We start from the raw sequence: 18,516 nt of genomic DNA, 5'->3' as shown, positions 1-18,516 counted from the left end.
CGGGGGGAAGAAATTACATTATCTAGGTTGCTTGTAATGGAAGTTAAGTTACTTGCTTCACCTAAACAAGGAAGTTGGCATGTTTGCCTAGCAACAGTCGCTAAAACCTTCTGTTGTGGAAGGTTCCCTAGGAGTGAGAAGAAGGGAGGAGGAGGAAAAGCAGGAGGAGCAGATTAATCTGTTTTTCCTAGCAGGGTACAGAGGCCTGGTTTGAGGAGGGAAAGGCTTTAAGAGATCCCTTTAGATTGGCACATGCTAACCTAAATCCCCCTGTGGTAGCTAGAAATTCACTCTCTGTAGGACTAGGGTTACTATTTAGTAGGCTGAAAAGACGATTACAGATTAAACCCAGTTCAAAGGCAGCAAATTCCAATCAATAGAAAGACATCAATAGTTCTTCTAAACAGAGGCTGAGATTTCAGGAGCAGGAGGGTGTTAACAACTAAAAAGAATTCTTCTCTGCCAAGAGTTTAGGAAGGTGTGTGATATTTCTTAAAATAATACAAAATACTATCTGTGATAGCGATTCCAATGTATCAAGTTAAAGGCAGAAGTGCTTCTCTTGGGGTACTGTGATGTAAACAGTGAAGAAAGGACAGAAAAACATAATCTCTGCTCTCTTGGTCAAGTTCTGAAGCAAAAAAGGTGATACTGCCGAGTAGAGAGTATTAAATGGTTGTTTATTTGGGGACTTTCTTTCTCTCTTCTCTTCTAGATGATTTATTTTGAAATCAGTACTGTATGGTGTTACAATAATCCCATTTCTTCCCCCTCTCAAAAGCTAAAGAGGGTCTGGCTAAAATGAATTGTCTGAAGGGACCTCTCATTCCCCAAAACCAAACGGCACCTTTTCCACAAGGGACAAGAAACTTTTAAAGAGTAGCAAGGTTAGATTTCAGGAGCTCTTCGACGAGCCACATCTTTTCCTGTCGTCCCCAAATGGCTCTTAGTGTTCACACAGCCCAGGAGAGACGTTTTGGAGTAGCGTGTCCGGGCCTTCGGGCTGTTTCACAGCCTTAGGAGGCTGAACTCCAAGAGGGGTGACGAGGACAAAGCTGATGAGATCCAGAGCCTGGATAATATGGAAGAAGACAAATGGGGTGGGGAAAAGACGTGAAAAGAAACCAGAGTTGAGGGACAACGGCTGAGAAAGCCAAAAGTAGACGTATTGCGGGGTTCGATGGAAACGACAGAAATTCCTCCAATTTACTCTCGCCATCTGGCCACTGGCCCGCTGAGCCCAAAGGCGCCGGTGCGGGAGGGCAGGCCGGACGGAGAGACCGGTTCCTCTGCTCAGGGAGTGTGAGACTTTGGGTCGCCGCGGAGAGCGTCGCCGGCCTCCCTTCCGGGCGTTGGTGGCCGGTGACTCAGAGCTTTGCTCCCGCGCCCGCCCCGCCCCTCCGCCTGCCCCGCCTTCTGAGGGAGGATCCTCTCCCTAGTCTCCGCCCCAGTCTCCGGGGCGGGCCGGAGCCTGAGGAAGAGGAAGGGGACGAGGACAACGAGCGACTGGGCGGCGGAGGACTAGGAGGAGGAAGAGGAGGCAGACCAACAAGATGGCCCCTGCTGCAGGAGCAGCCTCAGCAGCAGCAGGTGGGAGGCCGGAGGCGGTGCTGGCGGTGGCGGCGGCAGCCGTGGCCCGGCGGCCTGGGACAGAATCAGAGTCAACGGTGGCAGCGGCGGCGGCGGCGACTGCCGCGGCGGTGGCGACGGCCGCGGGGACTCGGAGCTGAGAGGAGCTGCTGCTCGGACCAGCGCGGTGAGCGAGCGGCGGGCGGCGACTTGGGGAGCGGGGCTGCCGCGGCCGGGGCCTCAGTCGGGAACAATAGGCAGCTGTGGCCGGGAAGGATTTGTCCTCGCCCGCCCTCTGCTCCTCCGCCGCAGCGGCCGCCCGGCCGGCCCCAGGCTCCTCAGGGCCCCCGCCGGCTGCTCTGGGGCTTGTCAGTGGTCGGCGTCCTTTAGGCCTCAGGCCTCTGCATGCCGCCTGGAGGGCCTGTAGGGGTAGGTGGGCCGAGAGGAGGGCGAAGGGAGGCTCGGACTAGAGGGAGGGGGCGAAAGGGCTGCCTGGCTCTTCTGGTACTGCCAAGGCCTAGGCCAGTCGGGGAGTGCGCACGGGAACTGCTTTTTGGACCCCTCCTCTGTGAGGGTGGGGGAGGGCGAAGGCGTCTGTAAACAGGCGCCGCCTCTGACTCCCAGCACCTTAGGGCTGCTCCCTCCCCCAGCCCCTGAAGCGCTCCCCCTCTTTGGCCAAGCGGGGTTCACGGTGTCTGTTTCCCTGAAGCCCATGGAGACCTAGCCTGTGGTCTTCTCCCTGCTGGCGGTGGGAAAATTGTGTGTGTGCAGGTGTCTTAAAAAAAAAAAAACTTAAATGCAACAAAAACATACAAAATGTGGTTATCGATAAAGGATGGAGTGGTAAGGGATGCGCCTCTCTAAACATCAGTTCTGTAAACATCAGTTATGCCCGCATCCCAGGTGAAAGTGAATGAAACAAGGGCTCTTTTGGAACAGTAATAATACTACTCTTGACATATCAGAATAGCCCATGAAACTGGAGACAAATACTTACTGGCAACGCGGAGACAAATTGTAATGTTTAAAGAGAACTTTTATTCCAGCTAGGCGTTTTAAATTACTAACATGCAGTATAAGAAGCAACATTAACTAGCATAAAGTGGACCTCAGGAAGCACTTCTAAAGGAGACACAGAGGTGGTTCATCTCCAGCCATAGAGCTTCTTGTGCCTTGTCTCCTGTTTCAGTAATTTGTCCCTAAATTGTTCAAGACCAGCCTTTTCTCTGAGTTAGAAGTTTGATTTCATTTTTGTTTGTTCTTGTTTTGTTTTGTTTTGTTTTTGAGACGGAGTCTTGCCTTGTCACCCAGGCTGGAGTGTGTGGCGCAATCTCGGCTCACTGCAGCCTCCATCTCCCGGATTCAAGCGATTCCCCTGCCTCACCCTCCGGAGTAGGTAGGATTACAGGCGCCCGCCACCACGCCTGGCTGATTTTTGTATTTTTAGTAGAGACGGTTTCACCATGTTGGCCAGGCTGGTCTGGAACTCCTGACCTCAAGTTATCTGCCCGCCTCAGCCTCCTAAATTGCTGGGATTACAGGCCTGAGCCACCTCGCTCAGCCTTAAACTTAATTTTTCAAGGCTTCTACCACATTTTCTTATAAGTGAGGGAAAAGGTAGATTTAAGTTATTTCGAAAGTACTTTCTACCTAGGTATGCAGAAATTTATATTAAAATTGCTTGGATACATCCAAGGAGATTGTTTTTCACTTGTTAACATTCAACTGCAAGGCCTAAGGGTTATAGGTTGTGTTCTTAAGGAAGACTGACCTGTGCTGAAAAGATGCCAGTTAATGTCTTTCACCTCTTTTAAGGGTACATTTCTAAGTAGAATTGGTCCAAGTTTGTTATAATTAAAAACATTTTCAGGTTACATGAAGTCTAGTAAGCAGCGCTAGTCTACTTCTTAGTTTTTCCACAATTGATACTGAATAGACTAGCAATTGAATAAACATAGAGGTTGAATTATCTTGGTTAGGATTTGAAGTATAGTGAGTGAGTATCAATATTGACTTTCATTTTATGCCTACCATAAGTAACGTTGGAGATGTTTTGATTTTTTGAATGATGGAGAAAGAACAACTTTCTGTGGCTCCTGATGTTGTGACTTTTTTGCAAACATTTCAGAAAAGACACCGTTTTTCAGGTGCTCAGATCTGTGATTTTTTTTTTCTGTGCTAAATTTTGTTAGGTCAGCACAGATTCCAAGTAAAGTCCGTGTTGTAATGATAATTAACTTTATGTTTGGCCCTAAACCTATTAGAACAATTGTAGTAATTGATAGCTTGTAAGTTTTAAGTGGTTCATGTACTGTGTTATGAAAAAAAAATCTCACTGTGTTATGTCAAGGGCAGATTTACCTCATATTTACTATCATTTTCCTGAAAATAAGTATTTTTAAGTGGTAAGGTTTTGTACTTGAGATTGGTTATTGACCCAGCAATTTATGGGCTTAGTCTGGGTCCATATTTATTTAATAGAAAAAAATTTAGGGAATTGTTTTTATTCATTTTGTGTCAAAACAGTTTTAAGATGTGATCCCTTAATTGTCCCATCTTCAGTATCAATACTTATTACTTAAGTTCAGATTTTCTCAAGTAATAAAAATTTACTTCTAAGAAGTGTTGGGACCAGAGCTTAAGAATTAGATTTATATTTTCTTGGTAGTATTAAAATTAATATATGCTTGATTTATTTGAAGAAATTAAAAGGGTAATTTTGTACACAATAATAAAATTTAGTATTTGTTAAATGAATAAAATATTTAATCTTCCTCATTATGCTGCAGTATTAGTTCTGTTGTCCTCATTTTTTCATATGAAGAATCTGAAGCTAGGAGTAGCTACATAATGAGCAAAAAGATCACATAATTAATAGATAAAAGAGCTTACTCAGACCCAGGTCTTGTTACACAAATTAGATTCTTTGCCACTACCACATGTGTCACAGTTAAACTTTGCAGCATCTTCTGTGTGGACAGATTCCTTTTTTTGCCTGTGAACTTACCCTATTATCATTATTTGTATCCTGTCAGATATCTACTTGTAAGAACAAGAAAGTATTTGTTCATGTGAATCACAAAAGAAACACTTAACTTTTGTTTTAGCATATCTGAATGCTATAAAATATAAAACTCATACTGTTTACATAGGACAGATTTATCATACTGCTATAATTGTTTTCATGGTTAATTTGTTATATAGGCAATTACTAAATTGTGCCTTTTAAATACTTTATAAATTTTTAAAAATAACTAAAGATATTCAGTGATGTTAAAGTTGGGTCAGCTAATATTTGAAGTTCTTAATTTACAAATTTTTTTTCTTTAAGCCATAGATAATTTAGAATTCTGCAGCGTTTTTCATCTCCAGATCTTAGGACTTGAAATGGATTTTGATGGGTCTAATCAGTCCACTCTTGTATATATCTTGAAAGTGGTCAGCATCCAACAAAGTGAGGAATAAACTGATAAATGATCCCTGTTTGGTGAACACCTCGGATCAGTATGTTCCTTGGCAGGGTATTCTGACCTGGTTTAGCTTTGGCCCTATCTGTGCTCAGGGTTCAGGTATTCTTCAGGATTGGGTTCAGAGGGATTAAAATTCTCAGATTGGCCTGTATCAAAACAGTCACAGATTTCAGTCAGCCTTTTCCCAGAACCTTCTCCAAGATTTTTTCTTTTGTGTAATCCTGGAATCTAGGCTGGATTTGGACTAGCTTTAGAGGTTATGATAAAATATTAATTTTGTCAGGCATTTATACAAAGGAGTTTTTCTTAGTACAGAGTTTCTTAAGGTAGATTCCTTCTATTTTTGAAGTGTGACGTTTACCAGTCTGAAGTAATGTTGCCCTATATCCCCAAGACAATTAACTTTAGCATATTTATTTCTGTCCATTTTTGGTCGGGATTGTGCCTGTTTACTTCTTATGTAATACTCTTGGTTGCTTTTTGTTTGTTAGATACTTCTTATTAGTTTATAATGTTTTCCTGATTGAGGTTTGGGGAAGTAATTTTCCTCAAATTTAAAGTCAGCTATTTACAGATGTATGTCAGAGCAATATTATTTTGACAGTTATCAAGCATTTTAGCAATGCTGTATGTGTATATGTATGAATCGAATGACAGAGTCACTCACGGTCTGTCACCCAGGGTGGAGTGCAGTGGCACTGTCATAGCTCACTTAAGCCTCAAACTCCTTTGTTTAAGTGATATTCCCGCCTTACCTGGCGAATTTTTTAAATTTTTATTATTTTTATAGAGATAGCATTTTGCTGTGTTGCACACAGTGGTCTCAAACTCCTGGGCACAAGTGATCCTCCCACCTCCGCCTCCCAAAGTGCTGAGATTACAGGCATAGCAATGTTTTAAACTGACCTTGGTATACCTTCATGGTTTATTACTGTGCACATGTGGTAATAATTTAACTTATAATTGCATTTTATCTAAAAAATTTCCAATATCTAAATAGCATTTGAATATGATAGCAGTTTTTGTTTTTTTTCTTTTTTTTTTCTTTTTTTTTTTGAAGGAAGGAAAGAGTTCTAAAGGAGCAGTTTTTCTACAGATTACACATAATTTTTATTTGCACGGCGTTAGATCCCATACACATCAAAATTCAACGCATCTTAAAGTAAAACAGTTTTCGGGTGGCACTCTTGTACACTTCACAATGCTTCGTTTCCGAAAAACGATCGTTCATCGTAACTCCCAAAAGGAACAGGTGTACCCCGTTAAGCAGGTTACCTCTGTATTCCCCGATCCGCTCCTTCCCTACATACCCTGTAAGGCAAGACGCCAATTCTGGCTTTCTGTCTCTAAATCTTGGCAACCCATTGCAGCGAAGAGTGCCTGTACGAGAGTTGAAATGCAGAAAAAACTTTGGAATGTGATGCCTGTTAGCGAATCGCAAAACAGAACCACTAATTCTCTGTGCTGCATCTCTTGCGTAAGCTACAGTAGGCATGGCTGCAGGCGATCTACCTATGGACAGAAACAGTCAAAATCCATAGAAGTCTCGCAGCGTTTTGTTCTTCGATGCACCGCCAGAGGGTTCTTGCTCAACTTTAGACCTCATTTGCGCTATTCTTCACTGGGTGTGAGCAACTAAAATTTCTAATGTTCGTATACAGAATCGTGGAACAACTTTAACTCACCCACTCCTTCACACACGCTCTCTACCACTCTCAGCCAACTTGTTTGCGCCTTTTTAGGTTTTCCTAATATGTAGAAAGAGACTCAGAACATCACGAAAGGATTTTATTCTCGACAATTACCACTGGGAACAGCGATTCTTTTCTACGAATTAGGGTCTGAGAGACTCTTGCGATCTTGTGAACCTCTAACTTATGACTATTTTTTCATTCAGCTATCTTGTGAGAATATTCTCAGTTTTGACCTTGCCTCTGACACTGCCGTGCTTTTAATCTTTGTTAAATACAGTGTTGAAACGTCTTGATCACTTGCCGCTATTACCTGATCACCGCTCTGACACAACATCGCATAACTGGTTTAGCAAAGGCATTTGTTTTAGTAAGCTTTTTTTCTGGATTGTTTTAATTGGCTGACTGAGGCGAGACAAAATTAAGTTTTGTTTTTTCCTTTTTCTTTACTTAGAATACAAGAATAATAACTTGGACTTTTGCGACGTCTTCTGCTAACGATTGACATTTCCATTTGCGAGCTTTGGAAATTACATTGTTGATCCATTCGAATTCAGAAAATGGTACTTTATCGTAATCTGAAGTTGGAAACTCTTAAAATTTATAAGGGAAACAATGACAGTCACTTTTCATCTTCTTAGTAAAATTTTCCTAAGGGGCGCAGGAGCTGCTAAGTAGAAAAAAATAATCTTTAAAATTTTGGTAACTAATCTCCCCTCCTTAGGGAAAATTTTATTAATATACATAATTATAATTTAGTTACAAGAACAACTTAAGTTGAGTGCAGTGGCTCAAGCCTGTAATCCTAGCACTTTGGGAGGCCAAGGCAGGAGGATCTCTTGAAGCCAGGAATTCCAGACCAACCTGGGCAATAGAGTGAAACCCCACCTCAAAAAAAAAAAAAAAAGTGATAAGGAAAAGGATTATATCAGAATATTTAGAACTCTGCAGTAAAATTTCTGGTTTTCTGTAATAATTTTTTTCAGGAAAATGTCAACTTTTTGTAAATACATGTTTCTATGTTTTTATATATACCTCCTTAATTTTTTAGAGTAACATTTAGTAGAAAGCTAATGTACTCAGTTAATACATTAAAATTATAAAAATACTTTTTTTTGGGGGGGGGGTGGACAGAGTCTCACTCTGTCATCCAGCCTGGAGTGCCAGTGGCACTGTCTCGGCTCACTGCAACCTCTGCCTCCTGGGTTCAAGCAATTCTTGTGTCTCTAGCCTCCCAAGTAGCTGGGATTACAGGCTCCCGCCACCATGCCCGGCCAAATTTTGTATTTTCAGTAGAGACAGGGTTTCACCATGTTGGCCAGGCTGGTCTTGAACTCCTGACCTCAGGTGATCCCCCGCCACGGCCTTCCAGAGTGCTGAGATTACAGGCATGAGCTATTGCACCTGGCCGAACTTTTACCTTGAAGCAGATAGTGTTAACAAATACAAAAATAAAAATAATGTCTTTAAATTAGGTGATGTTTAGAGCTATATCCATGAAAAATATGGGATAGGCTAGGAGGTGGTGACTCATACCTATAATCCCACCACTTTGGAAGGCCAAGGTGGCAGGGTCACTTGCCAAGAGTTCCAGACCAGCCTGGCCAACATAGTGAGACCCCATCTGTATTAAAGCATATATATATGAAAAATATGAGGCCAGGCGTAGTGGCTCACGCCTGTAATCCCAGAACTTTGGGAGGCTGAGGTGGGTAGATCACAAGGTCAGGAGTTGAAGACCAGCCTGGCCAAGATGGTGAAACCCCGTCTCTACTAAAAATATAAAAAAATTAGCCGGGCGTGGTGGCGGGTGCCTATAATCCCAGCCACTCAGGAGGCTGTGGCAGAGAACTGCTTGAACCCGGGAGGTGGAGGTTGCAGTGAGCTGAGATCACACCACTGCGCTCCAGCCTGGGCGACACAGCGAAACTTTTCTCAAAAACAAAACAAAACAAAACGAAAAGGTGTAGTCAAAAACTTTTCAATGAAACAGAATCACTAAATTCTTAGCTTTATTATAGAACAGTATTTAATTTATCCAGGTCTCAGCTTAGATTAAGAAGTAGGCCAAAAAAAAAAAAAAGGCCTGTAATTGTCAGAAAAATTAATGAACTAAATCATCTGCACTTACACATTGGTTTAGAAGTTCTCTTGCTTTGTACATAATTCAAGGAATGTGATTGTCTATTTTCTCATCCCACAGCAGATTAAAAGGTGCAAATTAGATGTTGGAGTAGAGCCATATAGGTAGGATGGAGGGCCAGCTGGGTGGCAGGAAAAAAAGTCACATTAGCCTGAGGCTGTTTAAAATAGGCACAGCAGTTACCTATACAACACCTCATTAGACTCTGAGTGTATCATTAACTGTTATGTTGTGTTATATATAAAGTATTGCTCCTTGATGGAAAATTCATTGTGGCAAAATTATGTTTGTAATTTTGGGAATCATAAACATATATACAGTAGAGTGGTGTATATTAGAATATAGACTTTGGTAAAAAAAAAAAAAAAAAAAAAAGAACATAGACTTTGGAGGCCAGTATATCTAGATTCTCATCTTTTATGACTTAAGCTTTATAATTCCTCATCTCTAAAAACAGAAATGGTAATACCTTTCTCTAAAGGTTGTACAGAAATATAAATGATAATATCTTTAGTATAGTACCTGACACCTTTAATAAATGTTATTTTCCTCCTTAAATTCTGTTTGACAAAATAATTTTAGAAAGATACTCATCCAGAATATTTTGATCAAGTTCTACTGTAAAATGTTAATATAGAAGCTACATATAAAACCTTATATAGTTTAGGGTTAACTATGTGTGTACTTTTGGGAATGGTAGTCAGAAATGAAGTAATTCTTCATATACCATTCTCATTTTCTTCCCACATCAGTCTATTTATATGGGCCTCTGCTGTTCAATACCAGCCACTAACTACGTGTGGCTATGTAAATTTGAGTTTTTTGAAAGATTTTATTTTTTTAGAACAGTTTTGGATTTACAGAAAAATTGCACAAAAAAATACACAGTGCCCATCTATACTCTCCTGCACAGTTTCCTCTGTTAATATCTTGCATTAGTATGATGCGTTGATTATCATTGATGAACCAGTGTTGATACATTATTAACTAAAGTCCATAGTTCACATTAGGATTCACCCTTTGTGTCAGACAGTTCTATGGGTTTTGCCAAATGCATAACATTATATATCCACTATTCTAGAATTGTGCAGAATGGTTTCACTGACCTAAAAATGTCCCGTGTCATAGTTTTACCTTTTCAGAATGTCATGTGGTTGGAATCATAGTATATAGTCCTTTCAGACTGGCATAGTTCACTTAACAATATGCATTTAGGTCCCTTCGTGAATATCTTCTTTTGTTTTGTTTTGTTTTGTTTAAAATAGGAATTGATCTTGAACTCCTGGGCTCAGGCAGTGCTCCTGCCTTGGCCTCCCAAAAGTGCTGGGATTATAGGCGTGAGCCACCGTGCCTAGCCCTCTTCATGTCTTTTCATGGCTTCACAGTTTATTTCTTTTTACCGCTTAATAATATTCCATTGTGGCTGGGCACGATGGCTCACGCCTGTAATCCTAGCCCTTTGAGAGGCCAAGGATCATGAGGTCAGGAGATCAAGACCATCCTGGCCAACGTGGTGAAACCCTGTCTCTACTAAAAATACAAAAATTAGCCAGGCATGGTGACATGAACCTGTAGTCCCAGCTGCTTGGGAGGCTGAGGCAGGAGAATCGTTTGAACCCGGGAGGCAGAGGTTGCAGTGAGCCGAGATCGCGCCACTGCACTCCAGCCTGGCGACAGAGTGAGACTGTGTCTCAAAAACAAAACAAAAACAAACAAACAAACAAAAATATATATAAAATAATAATAATATTCCGTTGTATGGATACATTTAAATTTTATTTAAAATTTAATTCCTCTGTCTCACCAGCGTATTTCAAGGGCTCAATAGCCACATGTACCAATGGCTACCATATTGGAAAGCAGTGATATATATGATTCCCCCAAGGTTCAATTCTCCACTTCCATTCACTCTCTTACAGAACTTTCCTGTTTACATGATCTCAATTTTTCCTCAAGCCTACATTTTCAATGCATTATCTATTTTGTTTTGTTGCTTGTACTATCAGCAACCCTCAACTGGATATTTAAAATCCTTTACTCCCCCTAAGAACCATCCTTTTCAAGTGTTGTCCATTATAGCATTGTTTCCTAGGTTTTCCATCACAGCATCATCTCTTTTTAGTCTGCTCTTCTTTTTTTTAAATTTATTTTTTAATTTTATTTTGTTTTGATCCTTCATTTTTTTTTTTAATTTATTTTATGTGGCAGCATTCTATAATAGTCTGATCTTTTTTGTCCTTAAAATCTGGAGTCATCTTTTTGTTTTTTATTTTCCTCTAAACCTTTTGAATGTTTAGGAGAGGTGTGCAGATCTCAGCACTAATAAATGGCACAGTTGGTATTAGAATCTAGATCTCCTTATTCTAGTTCTTTTTTTTTTTTTGAGACAGAGTCTCACTCTGTCGCCCAGGCTAGAGTGCAGTGGCGTGATCTCGGCTCACTGCAAGCTCCACCTCCTGGGTCCATGCCATTCTCCTGCCTCAGCCTCCCAAGTAGCTGGGACTACGGGCGCCTGCCACCACACCCAGCTAATTTTGTGTGTGTGTGTGTGTGTGTGTGTGTGTGTGTGTGTGTATGTGTGTTTTTAGTAGAGACGGGATTTCACCATGTTAGCCAGCATGGTCTTGATCTCCTGACCTCGTGATCTGCCTGCCTTGGCCTCCCAAAGTGCTGGTATTACAGGTGTGAGCCACCGTGCCCAGCTCTCGTTCTTTCTCGGGAACACCACTAGTTGGGGCTACTTTTAGAAGTTATTTTGAAGAGGGTATTGGAGACTGATTATGTATTATGTGATTTTAAATATCTTTATAAGTTAAGTCTATAGAAGCTATAGCTGTAGATTTCATAAACATATTATTTATAATTCTTTAAACAATTAGAAACGAAAATGAGGAAATTTATCCTAATCAGCTAAATAGCTGATTCTCTCGATGCAAAAATATCTGTCCCTTCATATGTTACCTATTTTATTTTTTGAGACAGAGTCTCACTGTGTTGCCCAGGCTAGAGTGTAGTAGAGGGATCAGGGCGCACTGCAGCCTTGACCTCCCAGACTCACCTCAGACTACCCCTGCCACCTCATCCCCACCTTGTAGCTGGGGCTACAGGTGCATGCCAGCACACCCCACTAATTTTTGTATTTTTTGTAGAGACGGAGTCTCGTGATGTTGCCCAGGCTGGTCTCGAACTTCTGGGCTCAAGCTATCTGTCTGCCTCAGTCTCCCAAACTGCTGGGATTAGTCATGAGCCACTGTAGCTGGCTGTGGCCCATTTTAGGTGACAAAAACTAATTTTCTTTTTTTTTTTTTTGAGACGGAGTCTGGCTCTGTTGCCCAGGCTGGAGTGCAATGGCCGGATCTTAGCTCACTGCAAGCTCCGCCTCCCGGGTTTACAGCATTCTCCTGCCTCAGCCTCCCGAGTAGCTGGGACTGCAGGCGCCCGCCACCTCGCTCAGCTAGTTTTTTGTATTTTTTTGGTAGAGACAGGGTTTCACCTGGTTAGCCAGGATGGTCGCTGTCTCCTGATCTCGTGATTCGCCTAACCTCGTGATTCGCCCGTCTCGGCCTCCCAAAGTGCTGGGATTACAGGCTTGAGCAACCGCGCCCAGCCTAAAAACTAATTTTCAATGTTAATACGAATTGGTTGTTGAAGGTGAATAGAATTAAACTGAACATTATTGGCATCCTAAATCCTTTATTGACTGTAATTTACCTTTGGATTCTATTCAAACTACACTTTGATCTGTAGAACCCAGATTGGTTACTATATGAACTTGTATCTTCCTAAACTCATCACGTTAAGAATTTTCACAGCTTGAAAAATGGAGGTCCTCATATCAGTCTCTTGATTTTCTTTTGAGGTAAGCTGTCCCTCTGTGCTTAGTCCTTGGCTAAAAATAATCGTACTGCTTATGGTCTTGATTTAACTTTTCTGTATGCTGGTTACACTAGCTCAAAAGTCCATTTTTGTGGAGACATTCTTTTAAAGAGTAGTAGTCTTCCACATTCAAGTACTGTACTTGAATGTAAAAAAAAAAAAAAAAAAAAACTGGATTTCAGCTTTCAATTTTAGAAAAGCTTTCCCGTGCTGTGTGCTGATGAGTTGATGGGTGCGGAGCACACCAACATGGCACCCAAATATACATATGTAACAAACCTGGGCACCGTTATGGCACATGTACCTAGAACTTAAAGTATAATAATAAATAAAATAAAATAAAATAAAAAATGCTTTCCCTGTAATTACTACTTTTAAATCCCGTGTTTTATATGTCAATTTTTACATTAATTATTCCATTCATAGCAGTTTTTGAATGGTTTTTGTTAAAACTGTCAATCTTCTTTGCTTGAATCTAGCTTCTCATTAAGTTTATCAAAAACTTTAAAAAGTAAATGTAAGACTCTTCGTATAGTGTTTTTTAAATTGAGTTGTGGATTATTTGGATTTATCTGAGTTAGTTTTTTCAGAAATGTCTTTTTTTTTGTAGGTCTGTGGTTGATGAAAACCTGTTCATGAGGGCACAAAAGACTCTTCCAGTTTATTATTTCTATCACTATTAAATAGAATTTGATGGGATTTTGAAGTAGTACAATTCTTAGAATAGAAAATAGGATGGTAAAACTCTTTAAATACATATGAGTAATTAGAATATCATAAGGCTAGTACAGATAATCTTACAAAGGCATCCATAAATAATGAAGTAGCAGCACCTATTCCCCTGATGATTGACATTCATTAATTAATCCATCGTACCCAGAGTTTTAAGATGAAAAGCTTTAAGTACCTTCTTCCCCTCATGAGTAATCGCTCCTCAGTGAACATATTATATGCTTATTGCCATTTGAATATCCTTTTCTGTTCAAGTATATCATCCTTTTTAAAAATTGAGTTGTTATAGAAGAATCTGATGTAGGTAAGTGACTGTCAGCTGTGAGGAAGGTAAAGGAAGGCAAGAACTATCCTGAGGACAGAGATCAGTTAAACGGTCGCTGTGTGGCCAGGTGTGATGGCTCACAATACCAGCACTTTGGGAGGCCAAGGCAGGAGGATCGCTTGAGTCTAGGAGTTTGCAGCCAGCCTGGGCAACATTGTGAGACCCCGTCTATAAAAAAAATTAAAAAAACAGCCAGGCATGGTGGTGCATACCGGTGGTCCAGCTATTGGGGAGACTGAGGTGGGAGGATTGCTTGAGCCTGGGAGGTCGAGGCTGCAGTGAGCTCTGATCATGCTACTGCATTCTAGCCTGGATGACAGAGTGAGACCCTGTCTCAAAAATTTAGAAAAGAAAAAAACGTTGCTGTGTGATCTAGGTGATGAGACTGTGTTCTGTATGAGAGCAAGGACTTTATTTCATTCAGGACTGTATCAGTTTCTGGGACACTGTCTGGCACATAGTAGATGCTCAATAAGTAGTTTTTGAATGAATGACTAAGGGTCTCAAGAAAGCGAAGATGAAAAGGAATTACAGATACAAGAGGTAATTTATTATTATCATTTTATTTCTTTTTAATTTTTGTGGGTACACAGTAGGTATGTATATTTGTGGAATATTATTTTTTAATGGAAGGAAAAAGTGAGGAAATCTGGCAGGATTACCAGAAATGTACATTGTCTAGTGGTACCACTAAAGAAAGATTACAGAAGGAATCACCCGCTCAAAAATAAGAATAAATTTAGTTGCCACATGACCAGCATATTACCTAACATCTCTGTTACAGTGTTCTCGGCTTTAAAATTAATAATGAGACCAGATAGGCTCATTGCTAGGATGAAGTGTATGCATGTGATCCACATAAAAGACTTCCTGGCACATAGCGTGTACTCAAAAATAGTTAAAGATAGAAACAAGCATCTGTTTGTTTGTTTGTTTTTGAGACTGAGTCTTGCTCTGTGGCCAAGGCTATAGTGCAGTGGCATGATCTCGGCTCACTGCAACCTCCACCTCCCGGGTTCAAGTGATTCTCGTGCCTCAGCCTCCCAAGTAGCTGGGACTACTGATGCGTGCCACCATACCCAGCTAATTTTTTGTGTTTTTAGTAGAGATGGGTTCACCATGTTGGCCAGGCTGATCTTGAACTCCTAACCTCAAGTGGTCTGCCTGCCTTGGCCTCCCAAAGTGCCAGGATTACAGACACGAGCCACCATGCCTGGCCCACTTAAGGAGCTAATATTTCAGTAGCAATGGGTATACACTGTAACAAAATAAATATAAAACATAGATGTTGGATGATGAGAAGTATTGTTGAGAAAAATTAATCAGGAAAGAGATGGGAAACATGCAGTTTAACATGTGGTTTAATAGCAGAGGGCTGGGGAGGGATTGAGATTGGGGTATCTATTTGAAATAAGGTGATCAGGAGGGCCTTCTCTGAAGGAATTCATATATTAATGCCTGTAGAGAAATGGGGAAAAGGTTCAGGGTTGGAGGAAGAGTAGGACAAACTATATTCTTAACCAGGGTCCCTGTTTTTACCAAGCGATAAATAGACTTAACTGTTTATTGTGCAATCCACAGTAGTTAGACTTATCTAAACCTTTCATTTCCTCTTCCCTATAACATACACACTATACAAACCTAAGCATGAATTTAATCCCTGAAAGATCATCATTACGTATTTTGGAGGAAGTGTCTTATATTTGATTCTGATACAGCAGCAGGCAGTCAGTAGGTTCTCTAACATTCGCAACTACTTGGGAATCAGCAAAACATCTTTTTTTTTTTTTTGAGACAAAGTCTCACTCTGTTGCCCAGGCTGGAGTGCAGTGGTGCAATCTTGGCTCACTGCAACCTCCGCCTCCTGGGTTCGAGTGATTCTCCTGCCTCAGCTTCCCAAGTAGCTGGGATTACAGGCGCCTGCCACCACGCCTGACTAGTTTTTGTATTTTTATTAGAGATGGGGTTTCGCCATGTTGGCCAGGCTGGTCTCAAACTCCTGACTTCAGGTGATCTGCCGGCCTTGGCCTCACAAAGTGCTGGGATTACAGGTGTGAGCCACCGCACCCGGCCAGAACATCCCCTTTTACAATTATTTCCTGTTTCAAGCCACTTATAAAGATAAAATAATAACACAGTATAAACAAGATACATTGTAGCTATAGGATTCTGTGTTGGGAGTTCATGTAGCAATTTTTTCATTCTTTTAAACTCTTCAAAGTGGAATTTTGCTTGCAATAATAGTTGAGAAATAATTCTAAAATGGAAAATGAATCAGCTCCTCCTCTTCCTCTTTCTCTTCCTCCTCCTCCTCCCCTCCCCTCTTCTTCTGCTTCTTCCTCTGCTGCTGCTTCTGCTTCTGCTTCCTTCTTCTTTCTTCTTTTCCAAGCACTATTTTTCAAGTATCTGCAATTAAAAGTCTCCGTGACATTGTTTTCTGAAAATAGTTTGAATTCTAGGAGGCATATTTCAAAACAAAACAAAGTAATGAAATGTCCTTAAGACCTAAGAGATTATTGGGAAAATACATTTTTAAAATATTGGTATTATTGCTATTATTATTAAATATACTAGGTTTTTAATGCAAATAAAATTTCTAGGTCAAAATATATAATTAGGTATCTACCTATTGTGAATACATCTACATGTTTCTAGAATCAGTCAGAACATGATGGCAGCCACCACATGCCACAAGGAAGTCTAAAGCACAGGATCCTTGGGAAAAAGAAATAGAAGCAAGTAATAGGAGCAAGAAGCAAGTAATAAGAGACTATTAGTGTGTGACACATACTCTGTGTTGCATACACTGTTACGTTTTCTTGAGTAAAGAAGAGATTTTTGTTGTCTACTTTTGTTATTGACACCCATTTTTGTTCCTTCCATTTCAACATGAGAAATCTGCTGCATTCAAAATCTACAAGTCATCACTGCTCCAACAAATAAGTTCATAAAGTGTAGCTTCCTAACTGTGATCATTTTAACTGGAATGCTTTGTAACAGTTTGACATGTAGTAAATGCTGGGAAAAACAAAATCTAACAAAAATAATATTGTGTGGGCTGGACGCAGTGGCTCACACCTGACATCCTACTGATCTGGGAGGCTGAGGTAGGAGGATCACTTGAGGTCAGGAGTTTGAGATCAGCCTGGGCAATATAGCCCATGCCTACAAAAAGTGTAAAAAGTAGCCAGGCATGGTGGCCCATGCTCGTAGTCCCAGCTCCTCAGGAGGCTGAGGTGGGAGGGTCGTTTGAACCCATGAGTTCGAGGCTGCAGTGAACCATGATCATGCCACTGCACACCAGCCTCAGTGATAAAGCAAGACCCTGACTCAAATAATAGCAACAACAACAACATTGTGTGAAAGAAGCCAAGTACAAAAGAATGCATACTGATAATTCCGTTATATAGAATTTTAAACCAGGCAAAACTAACCTATTGTGTTAGGAGTTAGGATAGTAGTGATATTTGGGGAAGAATAAAGGAGTAATCATTGGGAGGGATGATGAGGGGGCCTTTTGAGATGCTGATAATGTTGTATGTCTTAAGTATGCAGGTCTGCTCACTTTGTGATAATGCATTGAACTGAGCACTCTTGATCTGTATGTGTGTTATATTTCATCTTAAAATATCAGTAAAATGTCTTAAGATATATAAATCATTTTGTTTTAGTTCCCTTCTCATTTCTCAGTGAAATATTTTAATAAAATATTCAAAACAAAGTTATCCTTGTGGTTCTCTTCAAAAGAAATACAGTAGTTGCTGCTACAACCTGATTTTTTCTTTTTAATAAACAAGTAGGTTTAAACAGTTCCAGAGTTCCTACTTAAAACCAGTCATGCTCAGATTAAACCCAAAATAGGCATCATTTAATTTATATCTTTAATTGTGGCTGACTAATAAAATAATTATTAAAAAGTATAATAAAAAGTTACAAGCGCTCAAAGTTGGAAGACATGGTGTTATGGTAGAAGAAGTACAGGTTTTGGAGTCAGATAGATGTGGGTTCAAATTATGACTAAATCACTAAGTTAGTTGAGTAACTGAGTTTTCTTTCCTTCTTTCGTCAGTAAAGTAGAGGTAATAATATCTATGTCAGAAGGTTATTGGAAAGATTAAATGAGTTAGTGATTGGCAAGCAAACGCACAGTTTTGAGATAGAGAAAATATTTGGGAAGTATATGAAGATAGTTGTAGGTGGGTAAAAAGTATAACTTGCTGAAAATGACTAACCTTAGCTAGTGATGGTAAAGAACAGTATTTATTTATTTATTTATTTATTTATTTATTCATTCATTCATTCATTTATGAGACGGAGTTTTGCTCTTGTTCCCCAGGCTGGAGTGCAGTAGCATGGTCTCAGGTCACTGCGGCCTCTACCTCCTGGGTTCAAGCAGTTCTCCTGCCTCAGCCTCCCAAGTAGCAGGGATTACAGGCACCCACCACTACGTCTGGCTAACTTACTGTATTTTTAGTAGAGACGGGGTTTTGTCATGTTGGCCAGGCTGGTCTCTATCTCCTGACCTCAGGTAATCCACCTGCCTCGGCCTTCCAAAATGCTGGGATTACAGGCATGAGCCACCGCGCCCGGCCAGGAATGGTCTTTAGATTGTCACCAGCAAGGACTGACAACATCTAACTTGGAAACACATGAAACTTTATCAGTATTAAGAGTTAATAATGCTGCTTTGGCCGGGCGCAGTGGCTCAAG

At 40.6% G+C, this 18,516-nt stretch overlaps 1 protein-coding gene across 5 annotated transcripts in view; it reads left to right on the top strand.

Moving 5' to 3' along the window:
* The first annotated feature begins 1,669 nt into the window (after nucleotides 1-1,669).
* The window catches only part of RC3H1 (ring finger and CCCH-type domains 1), a 94,258-nt gene continuing 77,411 nt past the window's right edge, over nucleotides 1,670-18,516 (top strand). For all 5 annotated transcript variants that reach the window (XM_017866950.1, XM_017866947.1, XM_017866945.1 and 2 more), the window contains exon 1: nucleotides 1,670-1,756. The gene's annotated coding sequence lies outside the window, so the exon portion shown is untranslated. The remainder of the gene's footprint in view (nucleotides 1,757-18,516) is intronic.

This window comes from Rhinopithecus bieti, unplaced genomic scaffold (assembly GCF_001698545.2).
Source record: "Rhinopithecus bieti isolate Rb0 unplaced genomic scaffold, ASM169854v2 scaffold_1853, whole genome shotgun sequence".
Taxonomy (NCBI): domain Eukaryota; kingdom Metazoa; phylum Chordata; class Mammalia; order Primates; family Cercopithecidae; genus Rhinopithecus; species Rhinopithecus bieti.
Note: the sequence above shows the minus strand (reverse complement) of the source record. Positions and strands in the feature narration are given on the sequence as shown.